The sequence below is a fragment of the Octopus sinensis genome, linkage group LG5 (genome assembly GCF_006345805.1).
Source record: "Octopus sinensis linkage group LG5, ASM634580v1, whole genome shotgun sequence".
NCBI classification, from domain to species: domain Eukaryota; kingdom Metazoa; phylum Mollusca; class Cephalopoda; order Octopoda; family Octopodidae; genus Octopus; species Octopus sinensis.
The window spans coordinates 11,946,075-11,961,500 of NC_043001.1; positions in this window are offsets into that span (position 1 = coordinate 11,946,075).

Genomic DNA, 15,426 nt, shown 5'->3' on the forward strand with positions numbered 1-15,426 from the left:
CGTCCAACAGCATCTCCATCGCGGGAAACTGGGCCAACAAACCGGTTAAATTACTCGGAGTCTAGTTAGGTCCAGACCTCCAAATGGGGAATAAGTGGGGCGAGATAACGAGTAGGTTGGCTACTCTCACCCAGAAATTGGCCGAGAGGAAACTATTTCTAATAGGTCGGGCTGAGGTGGCGAATGCGTACATCACATTCGTCATCAACTGCCGTTTGATAATCATGTTCTGTCCCGACCCTACCATCACGAAACTGGAACGCATACTCTTCCGCTTTTTGTGGAAGGGAAGCGTTCCAATGGTCAGGCATATCCATTTGGCACTAACAACCGCTAATTGGAGGGCTGGGTATGCTATGGTTGATGATGCACTATCATGTGCTGAGACTGCGACATCTCCAACGTTTCATAGACGACAGTGGACAGGTGCGGTCGCCGTTTGGGAGATGCGCCTTCCCGCAGCTCGCCCTATTGACCAAATGCAATCATAGTTAAAGTAGAGACCAAGGCTGGGCGAATGGTGCCGCGAGTGTCGCCATGCTCTCCAACAGCTCTGCCGTCCAGCATCAAACTTGTTTGACTTCAATTCCACTAAGATGTCTTATAGAGGATTAGTGGTGGGGAGGTGCGACAAACTTCTTGGGGAGATATATGGGCATCGGCGGGGCTGATATATATTTATAAAGATGTACAGAGGGAGACTTCCACGAGACTATCAGAATGCCTATTGGGTCCAAAACAACATACTCTTTTACTTGTTTCAGTCATTTGGACTGCGGCCATGCTGGAGCACCGCCTTTAATTGAGCAACTCGACCCCGGGACTTATTCTTTTTGTAAGCTCAGTACTTATTCTATCGGTCTCTTTTGCCGAACCGCTAAGTAACGGGGACATAAACACACCAGCATCGGTTGTCAAGCAATGCTAGGGGGACAAACGAGACACACAAACCCACACACACACACACACATATATATATATATATATATATATATATATATATATATATATATATATATACATATATACGACGGGCTTCTTTCAGTTTCCGTCTTTCAGTTTGCGTTCAAACTTTACATGTAAGAAAGTTTATTTGCGGGTGCGGAGGTATACATGTGTATGTATATATGCATTAGTCTGTGTGTGTGTGTGTGTGTGCGTAGGTGTGTATGTGTTTCTATAATATTAGATATATTTTGTTCGGAGTTGTAAGTTTCTTCTTTGCACCAAACCTACCTATTCGTTCCACGTCATCTTCCTGTCGAGAAGGACACTAGCGTCATGTGCACTTAGAAGCTAGAAAGAGAAGGGGGGTTTCAACTTTTCTCTTTCTTCATAACTTCTGCGAAACATCAGAGACACTGACGTTATGCATTTCCTATTTAACCTTTCATATTGTTACTGTCATCAGAAAATACATACAAATATATATATATATATATATATATATGCTCTTAAGGTAATTTTTTGGTAAACAACCATAAAACTCAAGATACACAACGAACTCACAATGTATCGGAGAACTTATTTTTTAATTTTTGTACATTTTTATCATTATTCTTTTACAAAAAACAAAGCAATTTTCTTTTTTTCCCCTTTCTAATTTTTAAAATAACTTCTTAAAACATAAATATTCTTGACAAGTCATACAATGACGAAAACCGGTTGAATAAATATATATTTATATATTTTATCATTTTCTCATTTTATTAAAATTTTCTTTCATTTGAGCATTCTGCATTTAAAAAAAAAAAATTTTTTCCTTACTTATCATTTCTCCACGTGCGGTCAACACAACCCCACCATTTATTGATCTATATATATATATATATATATATATATATATATATATATAGATATATATATATATACATACATATTATATATATATATATATACATACATATATATATATATATATAACATACATATATATATATATATATAATACATATATATATATATACATACATATATATATATATATATATATATATATACACACATACATACATATATATATACATACATATATATATACATATATATACATACATATATATATATACATACATATATATATAATATATATATATATAGGAATACACACACATGAATGTGTGTGCGTGTGTACGGGTGTCTATGTATGTGTATGAATATATGCATCATGTGTGTGTGTGTGTGTATGTGTGCAAGCTTGCAGTAGATGTTCCATGATTTCATTTAATGGTTTTGGAATATTAAAAAAGTTCTGCTGCAAGATGTTCCTGCAGTGTATGTTAGAGAACGAATGAAAAAAAAATGTAAAATGGAAAATGGCGAAAACATTTATTATCGAAAGAAAGAAGGCGGTTATTTAAAATTTGACTGTAAACATACACAGGCATCGGAAAGTGTTTGAGGACATGTGAGGCAACAGAATAATAATAATAATAACAATAATAGTATTAATAATAATAGTGCTGTTTATCTCGATATGAGATCACCATGTCGTGCACATATGGTTGTGATGCATGTACCTGGTGTACCCTTATCAGACGGGTAGTCATGATGGGTATATTGGGCTTCGTATATTTTACCCCAGTGTCACTTTGATCGCATGAACTGCTCTCTCACTCAATAATAATAATAATAATAATAATAATAATAATAGCGCCAACTGCTACTGCAAGGAAAATAAAAATAATTGCAAAGACATTAGCGCATGAAAAAGTGGCTAGCAGATGGGAACAGAAACCTCTGCATGGCAAGTATGTGGCTCGTAGCAAATCAGTTGATGTCGACCAGAAACACACGCCATAATGGTTACGGAGCTCAGGGCTAAAATCAGAGAGTGAAAGTTTCATATTAGCTGCTCAAGACCAAAGCTTATTAACCCGGAAGTACCAAGCCAATGTGATAAAAAATGGAGCTGACCCAAAATGCCGATTCTGTAACGATGAGAGTGAAACTATATACCACCTAATCTCAGGGTGTAGAGTCTTAGCACCTGCAGAATATAAAGCAAGACATGACAGAGTCGGCCATTATTTACACTGGACAATATGTCGGTATTATAAAATCAAAACCGCTGACAAATGGTATAAACACCATCTTTAAGCTGTGACTGAGTGAGAAAATGTGTCGATTCTATGGGACTTCTCCGTACATACCGACAAAACTATAAAATCTAATAAACCAGATATTATTATAAAAGATCAGACAAAAAAGATGTGTTTATTAATTGACATGAGTATTCCTTATGATCACAATAGAGCGGCGAAAGAATTTGACAAGATCAGTAAATATAAAGACTTGCTAATAGAAATTGAAAAAAATGTGGCATCTCAAGGCGACTACGGTACCAGTGATTGCAGGATCTCAAGGAATGGTAAATAAAAAAAGGTACTGAAACCTATTTGAAAATGATACCAGTCTTACCATCACTACAGGAAGGGCAAAAAATCGTATTAACTGGAACTGCTCATGTACTGAGAAGAGCACTATCGCTGTGAAAATAACATCCATTCGTGGATTTATTTATTTATTAATTCTTTTATATACACATTTTACCTGTGAATTTGCGTGTGTAATCTGGGAATGCATACAATGAGCTTCTCTGCCCTAGGTGTACGGAAAACAGTCGGCGAGAAACGGAAGAAAATTTGAAGAAAGAACAAAAATAATAATAAATTCTTTTATTAGCCACAAGGGCTGACATGCGAAATATTGAACGACATACAACATAAAAGACCAAAAAAAGACATAAAAGACAAAAACAGGATGTGTACACAATATAAATAAACTTCCAATAGGGGAGGCGCTTTAAGGTCTTCGTGGAAAAACGCACAAAAGCCACAGGTGCCTGAACAACTAGGCAAGAGCATTTCTGTTTTTTTTTATGGGAACACGCTCAGAATTGATCCTTTCACACTGGCCATTCTTCCACAATTCAACCACATTTCAACAAACTTGCTACAATAATAATAATAATAATATAATAATAATAATAATAATAATAATAATAATAACGAAACGATAGACCATCTCGTTTCGGGATGTCCTGTGCTGACACCAAACGAATACAAAAATCGCCACGATAGGGTAGGACAGTATATACATTGGAAGATATGTAAACACTACAAATCCGACACTCCTGCTAACTGGTATGAACACCATCCTCAGCCAGTTGTTGAAGGTAAAGATGTCACCATCCTCTGGGATTTTCCAGTCAACACTGACAGAACGATCAAGGCTAATCGACCAGACATAATTGTGAAAGACAGGGAAGAAAATACCTGCAGACTAATAGAAGTAAGCGTCCCCACTGATAAAAATGTATCTGTCAAGGATTTGACAAACTTAGTAAATATAAGGACCTGGAAATCGAAATACAGAGGATGTGGAATCTTAAAACAAAAACTGTTCCTGTTATTGTAGGTGCCCTGGGTATGATAAAAAAGGGATGTCAGAAACACCTAGACAATATCCCTGGAAAACCATGTCTCAAGGAAATCCAAAAGATTGTGCTAACAAGTACTGCCCACATCCTTAGAAAAACCCTATCAATGTAAATGTTTGTGTTTGCATTACATGGAGATATATCTCTACTTCCCCTCCCCAAGCTTTCAGCTATATTTCATCAACTCTTAACCTTCACTTGCCCTAGGGCGCTGGGTGTGCCCCGGCAGGTGATTGCATCAAACATGCAGATTAAAAGTAAATGACAATAATAATAATAATAATAATAATAATAATAATCATTCACAGAGTTCTTCAAACACGATCAATAAATGAGGTTGAACTTACTCTACTGAGAGCAGCCGAGCCTTTCCATTATACCAAGGAAAATAAAGCTGAGAGTTTTAATGATTTCGTATGTTTATAGGTATATCTGTCTGGCTATCTGTATATTTCCGTATATATGCGTATGTGCAGATTGACAATGCTTTCGTTTGGGTATGTTCGTATGTGTTTATGGATGTTTTCAGATATGTGTGTATGTACGTGTGTGTATATAAGTTTGTGTAGAAATTTGTTGGACTACATAAACACAATATAAAATGTTAATATATGTAAATGTACGCCGTAGACATAATTAAATGGCGAATTTATCTTTTTCTCTGTAAATTGAAAAAAAATGTTTTACAGCCTTAATTCATTGTCGACCATTAATGGGGGTCTCAGCCAAGTTGTCTCCATCATTTGACCAATCTTAGAGATACAAGAAACCAAACCGTATACATGCATATCAAATGAAATTGCTGCAGATGGCTGGAGCCACCAATTTGCATGCTATAAGTATTCAATACTCTATTTTACTTTGTGTATTATCAGAGGCCTGTCAACGAGAATTCAATCCGCTCGGTATTAAGCTATGATGCATAATGTAAGGAAGCTCGTATATTTTATGCATATAAGTATATGTGCTAAAGTAACAGAAAAACACTAGGCCAGAACACAGGGACGCAAGTCAGCGGAGAACATCCGGTGCAACAGTAAGAGGAACAAGTAGCAGCTTCCGTGGAGGCGCAATGGCACAGTGGTTAAGGTAGCGGACTCGCGGTCGTAAGAACGCGATTTCGATTCCCAGTCCGGGCATTGTGAGTGTTTATTGAGCAAAAACCCCTAAGCTCCACGAGACTCAGGCGGGTGTGATGGTGAACCCCGCTGTACTCTTTCACCACAACTTTCTCTCACTCTTTCTTCCAACTTCACCACAAAGCAGAGGAACCATGGTGTAACCCATTATGGTGTGGTAAACTTTCAACCTCTAGTCTAGATTGAGAATCCTCTGTACCCCAGGATGGTTCGGCTCTCCACCCGTTAAAAGCCACCGTTTACGGTATGAGGATAACAACGTAGCTTTCGCGCCCGTGCAACCGCCAGTCAATCGCGTGTGGTGGGTGGATCTTCAAGTTGCCACACGCATTCTTAGTAGCTTAGAGTAGGCTCGGATTAGAGATTTATTCTTTGTGGCTAATGGCATGAGTCCTGATTTGAAGAAGAAGAAGAAGAAGAAGAAGAAGAAGAAGAAGAGGAAGAAGAAGAAGAAGAAGAAGAAGAAGAAGAAAAAGAAGACACCAGTTTCAAAAGTACCATCAGGTAAAGTACCTCGAATAGCAAGGGAAGACTGGTTGTGGACGATTTTACAAATAACCAACCAATCTTTTAAAAGTAGCAACTCCTCATCACATATGACGTGTGTACGGCATTTTAAATATGGCAGGGACCAGTCCTCACCAGGGCGTAATAGAGACAGTTTCTCGTAGTAGAAAAATACTTTTGGTCCCCGAGAGGATGAAATAGTTGACGTTGGGCGGATTTGAACGCAAGGCACATAGCGATGTAAAGAAGAACAAAAGGAATTGAATCTAAAAAGCTGAATCATATCTGTGTTCGTGCGTGAATGTATACGTGTGTATATCTAATGGCTGCATTCGTTGTGTGAAGGTTCAATGTTTTTATAATTTAAAGCCGGTGAGCTGGCAGAATCGTTAGCACGCCGGGTGAAATGCGTACCCGTATTTCGTCCGCCGTTACGTTCTGAGTTCAAATTCCGCCGAGGTCGACTTTGCCTTCCATCCTTTCGGGGTCGATAAATCAATTACCAGTTACGCACTGGGGTTGATATAATCGATTTAATCCCTTTGTCTGTCCTTGTTTGTCCCCGCTGTGTTTAGCCCCTTGTGGGAAGTAAAGAAATAGGTATTTCGTCTGCCGTTACGTTATGAGTTCAAATTCCACCGAGGTCGACTTTGCCTTTCATCCTTTTGGAGTCTATTAAATAAGTACCAGTTATGCACTGGGGTCGATATAATCGACTTAATCCGTTTGTTTGTCCTTGTTTGTCCTCCCTGTGTTTATCCCCTTGTTGGTAGTAAAGAAATAGGCATTTCGTCTGCCATTACGTTCTGAGTACAAATTTCGCCGAGGTCGACTTTGGCTTTCATCCTTTAGAGGTCGATTAAATATGTACCAGTCACGTACTTGTGTCAATGTAATCGACTTAATCCTTTTGTCTGCCCTTGTTTCCCCCTCTATGTTTAGCCTCTTGTGGGCAATAAAGAAATTAGAAACTTTAGCACGCCGGGTGAAATGCTTAGTCGTATTTCGTCTGTCTTTACGTTCTGTGTTCGAATTCGGCCGAGTTCGAATTTGCCTTTCTTTCTTTAGGGCTCGATAAATTAAGTAATATTTGCGCACCAGGGTCGATCTAATCAACTGTCCCCCTCCCTAAAGCATTCAGGCCTTGTGCCTAGAATAGAAAAGAATATTTTTATAATTGAACTATTAAGAACGAAAACATCTATTTCACTTGACAAAAACTTCAAATGTTAATGTTTTTATATTGCAGAGACTGTACAAACTATAACATAACATTCAAGCAATTTAGCTTTAAAACACGAGGGAAAGATAAGTTACATGCATATCTGAAGATACTACTAGAACACTTCCAGCTCGTAAGTTTACAAGTTTCTTTATGAGAAACCTGTCACATTTAAACATTCAAAACAACTCTAATAAGCATACATCTCCCACGATTTATGATAGGTAATTTAGTATTTCTTCGCAATTTATATCTGCAATTTATGCATTTCCATATTTATTACATTCATATTGGCTCTTGTTTGAATCACATATCATATCAGCCCAATTCTCAAATCACAAATGTCTAACATTTTCACTTATAATGCTATACGGTATCCATTTACACACAGATCTGTTTTATGGTTCCAGCGATGTATCAATATCTATATATACGAGACAGACTGACATTACAAATGCAATTATGAATAATAACTATGTGTCAGCGATACAGAATTTCTGTGTATGCTATACGTATCAGTTCAAAGCAATGCAATAGAATTGGATATGAAACATATTTTATTAAAAACAATTAAATCAATAAGATAATTTAACAACTCTAGAGAGAAGGACAGAATGGTCTGTATATTTGCACCTGTACTCTTTCAGAAGAAACAGGAGCTTCGAATAAATTGAACAGCGAAACACTACAATAGGAATTACAAGATGTGAACTGCAGGAAATGAATTATAAATTACAGAGAATGCTAGGAAATTGCATATGTTCTGGTCAGTGTACGGTCAACGCAGTTCACATTATAAAAATGAATAGAATTATCATGCGTGTGGTTAGTATTTCTTTATGTATCGCAGAATAAAGTTTTTACGAACTCGGATACTGAAAAGCCGTCCACATTAAACCTCGGCGGAATTTGAACTCAGAACGTAGCGACGGGCAAAATACTGCTCAGTATTTCCTCCAGCGTGCTAACGATTCTGCCAACTCGCCGCCTTTATAGATAGAACTACAGTGATCCTCGCTACTTCGCGGTTCAACTATCGCGGATTCACGACTTCGCGAATTTTAAATATATATATATAAAAGATGTTTGAAAACGCCACTATATAAGATAAATTTTAATTTTCTTAGAAATTTTACATGTTTCGGTTCTTCTTGAAAAAGAAACCTTATCAAAAATATTTTAAAAAGTTAAGTGTAATAAAAAAGTTCATAATTGTTTCTTACTGGTCTTAACAGAATCCACGTGGTGGTTTTTAGCTGTCTTATGTGTCCGAATGGTCAGTGGCTGAAATAGCAGTAGCAGCAGTGACTGTTGGTCGTAGTTTTAGTAACTGTGGTGGTGGTTGGATTTGCAGCAGCCCATTGGTTGCAGCAGCTTAGCTGTGGCAGTAGCAGCAGCAGTAGTGGAGGACTGTTGATCGTAGTAGTAATAGGTGGTTATAGTAGTAGTAATAGTAGTGACCACGGTGGTTGTAGTTGTAGTAATAGAAGCAACAGTCGTAGTGATCGTGGTGGTTGTGGTAGAATTCCATTTTTCCTTTCGGAAGACCAATGTATTGTTTTAATGTTCCTGGCCCAGGTTGTTCAAACTTGGTCCGAATTTTGAACCAAGTTTGAAAAACCTGGGCCAGGAACATTAAAACAATACATTGGTCTTCCGAAAAGAAAAATGGAATTCTACCACAACCACCACGATCACTACGACTGCTTCCACTACCACTGCTTCTACAACCACCGTGGTCACTACTATTACTACTACTACAACCACAACCACCTATTACTACTACGATCAACAGCCCCCCACTGCTGCTGCTGCTACAACCAGTGGGCTGCTGCAAACCCAACCACCACCACCACCACCACGGTTACTACAACTACGACCAGTACGAAACAATTATGAACTTTTTGTATTACACTTAACTTTTTAAAATATATTTTTGATAAGGTTCGTTTTTTCAAGAAGAACCGAAACATGTAAAATTTCTAAGAAAATTTAAATTTATCTTATATAGTGGCGTTTTCAAACTTCTTTTTTATAAATATATACCCACTCGTATATATATTTATATATGAGCACCAAAAATATTTCATTAAATCCATTAAAATATTAATAAATATTATTTCCTAGACTAAGAACAACAAAACGAGCGTAAAATAGCAAAAAAGTATATGTAGGGGTATTTGAACTTAAGACGGGCTGTGATTGGTGCAATGGGGAGAGAGACGACGAATCACAGCTTTCTATTTTGTAATCTGGCCTGTGTATCAGTAACAATCTTTATTTTTTTTAAATCTAAAATGTTATTGCTTAACAGTTTTCCTTCTTATTAATAGACTACTGTAATAGGTTGGGTTGTTAACAGTACAGGGAAAAGTTTTAAAAGTACAAATACACGTTAAATAAATACTGTAAATTTCGTGTCCCTACTTCGCGGAAATTCAGTTATCGCGGCCGGTCTCGGATGCAATCTACCGCTAAAAGCGATGGAGCACTATATTTTAATCAGAAACGCCTACATACATGCGTGTGTAAGCATTTTGACATTGTTTATACATGTGAGTCTTATGAAAATAACGACTGTGTTATAGTTGCTTCTGTTACCTATTATTTGTTCCGTCCATAAGACAGCTGCCATGCTGAACAGCGTTGTCCTACACGCTGATACTTATCGTTGAGTTTGGTACTTACTCTATCGGATCTTGTGACGAAACGCTAAGTTATAGAGACGTAAACAAACCAGAAACGTTTCTCAAGCGGTACCGTGGGACAAACAAAAATAAATGTAGACACAAACTTACATAAACTGACATTTGGTGCCAAGTTTACCGCAAAAATTGGTCAACACTGAACAAAGTCACTAGTATTATGCGGAATTCTATATGAGATAAATGAATTACTAACACTGTACGTGTATTTTACTACGTGGGAGGCGGAATGGCCCAGTGGTTAGGGCAGCAGATTCGCGGTCATAGGATCGCGGTTTCGATTCCCAGACCGGGCGTTGTGAGTGTGTATTGAGCGAAAACACCTAAAGTTCCACAAGGCTCCGGTAGGGGATGGTGGTGATCCCTGCTGTACTCTTTCACCACAACTTTCTCTCACTCTTACTTCCTGTTTCTGTTGTACCTGTATTTCAAAGGGCCGGCCTTGTCACTCTCTGTGTCACGCTGAATATCCCCGAGAACTACGTTAAGGGTACACGTGTCTGTGGAGTGCTCAGCCACTTACACGTTAATTTCACGAGCAGGCTGTTCCGTTGATTCGGATCAACCGGAACCCCCGTCGTCGTGACCGACGGAGTGCTTCCATCCATTTTACTACGTACTCATAAGAAATCTACCACGAATCAGTGTTGAAATAACGTGTTTAGCAGAAGGAAAATATTTACGTTAATGAGATCGTAAGCTGAAATGTATTTATTAAAGTATGTTGGCTTAATTAGATATTTTCTTTTTATGTGTCACCTTTAAAAGGAATAAGGTCAATATGGAGGAAATAGAAATATTTAGTTGTATACCAAATGAATGCTAATTTATAGGAGTAGGCATTACGGTGTTCTTAAAAAGCTCGCCTTGTAATGAAAATGTATTCTTATAGTCCGGGGACAACGAGTAAGTTTGGTTGACAGGAACACTTTGATAGCTCACCATAAACACACACACACATTAATTGACGAAGGAAGCGGAAGATAGATTTGGTACTAGTCTGAGTTCAGTACGACGATCGCTCCGACCCCTCCTGCGACTTTACGGGTTGGGTGTTGGGTGTTGCGCATCCAATAGTCATGCATCATCGGGGCAGTCTGAGTCTCATCAGAGACATGCATATATAAAGTGGTGCCCCGTTAAATATATTGAGTTCTCGCAGGTATGTTGTTGTTCAGCCGCTGTGTCTTCGTTATAACCAGTGAATAGAGCTCGCCACAGTTCTCCTTAAATATTAAATAGCCATAACAAAATAACCGTAAACACAAAAATGGGATGGAAGCACTCCATCGATACGACGACGAGGGTTCCAGTTGATCCGAATCAACGGAACAGCCTGCTCGTGAAATTAACGTGTAAGTGGCTGAGCACTCCACAGACACGTGTAGCCTTAACGTAGTTCTCGGGGATATTCAGCGTGACACAGAGAGTGACAAGGCCGGCCCTTTGAAATACAGGTACAACAGAAACAGGAAGTAAGAGTGAGAGAAAGTTGTGGTGAAAGAGTACAGCAGGGATCACCACCATCCCCTGCCGGAGCCTCGTGGAGCTTTTAGGTGTTTTCGCTCAATAAACACTCACAACGCCCGGTCTCGGAATCGAAACCGCGATCCTATGACCGCGAGTCCGCTGCCCTAACCACTGGGCCATTCCGCCTCCAAAATTATTAAATAGCCATAACAGAATAACTGTAAACAGAAAAATATAAACTATAAGATAATATTAAAATATATAGAGAGGGTAAGACGTTTTAAAGAGATATTAGGTTGCATTAAGTTTAAAGGGACGGGGTCTACACTTACTAAGAGATACGCAGGCGTAAAAACACGCAGACACACACATACAAAGACGCACACACATCACATTCACAAAAAACAAGACACCCGCTCTCACCCCGTAAAAATCTTGCAATCGTCAGATATATGATCGTAAGATTAAGATAGCAAGAAAAGGCGCCGAGCTGGCAGAAACGTTAGAATGCCGAGCGAAATACTTTGTGGTATTTCGTCCGCCGTTGCGTTCTGAGTTCAAATTCCACCGAGGTCGACTTTGCCTTTCATCCTTTCGGGGTCGATTAAATATGTACCAGTTAGTCACTGGGGTCGATGTAATCGACTTAATCCGTTTGTCTGTCCTTGTTTGACCCCTCTATGTTTAACCCTTTGTGGGAAATAAAAAAAAATAAATAAATGAAGATTAATATAGTAAGATCTGTCATCACGGTTACATAAAAATCTTGATGTAAGTTATGAATTGAAAACTAAAATTTTAAATAAGTTATTATAATTAGAGTGGTAAATATTGGAAAACTTTCCATTTACCATTGTCTATTGCCATTGGAAATAGAGATGAATATCAAAACTGCATTTGTTTTGCAAGATTCGTAGGGATGCGTCTTACCAGGATGCAGAAGGTCGACGAAATTTTCTGACGCTTAAAAACGAAAACAAAAATAAATCAGGAAGTAAACGAAAATAAATATAACATATAACATATAACAACAGGCGAAGGAGTGGCTGTATGGTAAGTAGCTTGCTTACCAGCCACATACTTCCGGGTTCAGACCCACTGCGTTGCATCTTAAGCAAGCGTCTTCTACTATAGCCTCGGGCCGACCAAAGCCTTGTGAGTCGATTTGGGGGACGAAAACTGAAAGAAGCCCGTCGTATATGCATATATGTGTGTGTGTGAGTGTTTGTGTGTTTGTGTGTCTGTGTTTGTCCCGCCAACATCGCTTGACAACCGATGCTAGTGTGTTTACGTCTTAGCGTAAGTACTAGGCTTACAAAGAATAATTCCTGGGGTCGATTTGGTCAAATAAAGGCGGTGCTCGAGCATGGCGGCAGTCAAATTACTGGAACAATTAGAAGAGAATATTTTATACTTTTTTAATTTGCTAAAATTCCGCATCCGTGACATGAATCGGAATTACATATATCAATATCGAATTAAGCTGTAGATTCAGCGAATCTCGTTATTTATTTTCTAAGTGATTTCATATTTCAACGCCCACTTGTGTATAATACTGAAAATTTTCTTAGTGTTATTTTAAATCACTACTTTGGCAAGTAAGGCGTATTCTATATTCACCTGGAGAAGTCAAAATTCAAATAATATTAGTCATTGATTAATATAAATTTACACACGTAATTATTTTAATTAGTCTTTCAACGTTCCCTAGATTACAGATGTTAACACTACATTATCAATTTATTTTTTTTGTGTTATATATTCTGTTTTAAAATTACATTTTTGAAGTTTCTAAATAAATCATATTCGTAAATTACTTTTTCCTTTCTTTTTGTAGAAGGGTTATTTAATGGACAATAGAAGAAAAGCTGTGAATTATTACCTCCAGGGATGTATTGCTTTAAATAAAACAGAATTATATCTGGGATGTACAAGTGGTGAAAATAGCACTTTATTCAAGTCAGATAGATGGTGATAAGGAAGCTATCATACATCAAAATGAAAAGTATCATCTGTGAATTAAGATGAAATGATGTGTAGAAATATATTCTAACAACTATCAATTAAAATAGCTAGATTAAAACAAGCGCGAAATTTCTTATGGAGAAACGAGAGTATGGTCAAAATTGTGCGGTTATTAGCAACATATATAGTGAGGTCTATAAATTTTTAACTTTCTATGGGAGACGAGAAAAATTTTGTATCCATATGCACACACACACATATATATACGCAGAAACAAGGAAAAATATGCAAATAATTTTTTTTTTCATTAAAGATTTCCAAAATGTAATTACTTTCTATACTTAGAGTTGAAAAAGTCTCAAAGACTGAAACCGGTGCTAAAATGGTTTTTGTGATAAAATTATCTTAGCATTTTCTACCTTGACTTACTTTCCTTATATATATACATATATATATATATATTATATATATATATATATATATATATATATATATAGAGAGAGAGAGAGAGAGAGAGAGAGAGAGAGAGAACGCCATGTTAGATCGTTAGCTCCTACATACATTTTTTTCTCTCCTTGTTTTTTTTTCTGTGTATCTTTCTATCGAAGAGCGTAGGCTCGAAACCTAACAGACTTGTTCTATTTCTATTCCTGAGCGCCATACTAATACATTTGTTTGTTTGTACTCCACCTGCCTTCGTCTTTTGTTTGTTTTCGTGAACCTTCCCGTTATATATATATATATATATATATATATATATATATATAACCAATCTTCACTGCTAAATCCACGATTTTCTTTTATTCTCTCTCATTTTATATTCTCGTATTCCTTTCTCTGGAAGAAACTAGGCCCGAACGCATATATGTTATATGTTAAAAACTGTCAGGAATCATTCTCAATAAACCGGAGCATGACTCGGTTTCCACGTCGTTTGAGTGGTTGAAAATACAAGACGTTCTCCTTGAGGGACATGTTTACATAGCTGGATTATTCCTCTTCTGTCTGTGATGGAATTCATTTGAGGCTGGGTCATCTCTGCGAGTTGGCAAAATCAACCGTCTATCACCAGCGAGCTAGTAAACACTTACCTGACAATAAACACGTTAATATTTACAAGAATCGAACCACAGACGACAATACAGACGAAACTACTTCTCTTCAGACAAACCTACAATGACACGTTTTCAGAGCAGGAAATGGTATAAGGACATCCTATGACGAAAACCCAACATAATTCTATCCAGTAAAAATAAAGAAAAAAAAAACAGAATCATTTAACCGCAAAAATCACGCAAATCACAGAATATACAGAGATGACCAGTCTACCATAAAAAAGCTTCTTGTACCATTCAATAAACGTCATCTTCATAAAATAAGAGATTTAAACGACATGAAGAATAGCACCAGTGAACCGTAAATAAAGGGCCTTGTACTTTATTAAATGACTAGCATAAATGGCGAAACTAATCGCTCTACAGCAATCAGACACAGATAATGCTCATGATGAATGCAACGAACCAATACAATCCAAAGACTCACATACACGCACGCACACACACACACAAACAGCTTTACGCTGACGAATACAAAAGGACATCTGTACTGAATTGATGCTGCTGGCAGTACTTACCTCGTGACTGTGGTGCTGAGGGCAGAGCTAAATTTGTGAGAAGAAATTTAGTTTAAATCAACATTATACATTAAAGTACATATCATATCCTACAATCCTTTTATCTGTTTCAATCATTGAAGGAAAATCTAAATTAAATCAAACAGTATGCACCCTCCCCACACCTATATGTATATATATATATATATATATATATATATATATATATATCTCCCCCTCTCTGTATATATATATATATATATATTATATATATATATATATAGATAGATAGATAGATAGATAGATAGATAGATTGATAGATAGATAGATAGCTAGAGAGCTAGATAGCTAGATAGATAGATAGA